Source organism: Schistocerca gregaria, chromosome 4 (assembly GCF_023897955.1).
Source record: "Schistocerca gregaria isolate iqSchGreg1 chromosome 4, iqSchGreg1.2, whole genome shotgun sequence".
Classification (NCBI taxonomy): Eukaryota; Metazoa; Arthropoda; class Insecta; order Orthoptera; family Acrididae; genus Schistocerca; species Schistocerca gregaria.
The window spans coordinates 85736845-85737759 of NC_064923.1; the positions used below are offsets into that span (position 1 = coordinate 85736845).

General features: G+C 48.3%; 1 non-coding gene across 1 annotated transcript; it reads right to left on the reverse strand.

Annotated features, from left to right (window-relative positions):
* Nucleotides 1-619: 619 nt before the first annotated feature.
* Nucleotides 620-694, reverse strand: Trnas-cga (transfer RNA serine (anticodon CGA)). Its single transcript has one exon. It is a non-coding gene; the product is annotated as a tRNA-Ser (tRNA).
* Nucleotides 695-915: the final 221 nt, after the last annotated feature.

A 915-nucleotide genomic window follows, 5' to 3' on the forward strand; every position in this document is an offset into this window, starting at 1 on the left:
GTGTGTAGAAGTGCTAAAGGACTTTATGTCCTTAAATTATGGAGAATTAGGTAGGGATATCATTTACGGAGGCTCAAATACTATCGCCTTCTGTAATTTATATTTGTGGTTGCGTAAGGGTTCTACCGTACCTACTGTGGTGAGTTGTGGTGTACTGTCACGTATCATGTCCAACTACCGAAACAACGTTCGTGCCTTCTCCTTGACATTGTCTGAGAGATTCGCTTAAGGCTCGATGAATATCATGATTCCGGAATGAGATTTTCACTCTGCAGCGGAGTGTGCGCTGATATGAAACTTCCTGGCAGATTAAAACTGTGTGCCCGACCGAGACTCGAACTCGGGACCTTTGCCTTTCGCGGGCAAGTGCTCTACCAACTGAGCTACCGAAGTACGACTCACGTCCGGTACTCACAGCTTTACTTCTGCCAGTATCCGTCTCCTACCTTCCAAACTTTACAGAAGCTCTTCTGCGAACCTTGCAGAACTAGCACTCCTGAAAGAAAGGATATTGCGGAGACATGGCTTAGCCACAGCCTGGGGGATGTTTCCAGAATGAGATTTTCACTCTGCAGCGGAGTGGGCGCTGATATGAAACTTCCTGGCAGATTAAAACTGTGTGCCCGACCGAGACTCGAACTCGGGACCTTTGCCTTTCGCGGGCAAGTGCTCTACCAACTGAGCTACCGAAGCACGACTCACGTCCGCTACTCACAGCTTTACTTCTGCCAGTATCCGTCTCCTACCTTCCAAACTTTACAGAAGCCCTTCTGGCAGAAGGTCGGGCACACAGTTTTAATCTGCCAGGAAGTTTCATCATGATTCCGGATCCACTACTGGGCTCCAGTGATCCATCGTAGGAATCTGCTTTGTACAACCTGTAACTTCTTGTAGTTAGTGGCACACGTAGTACCC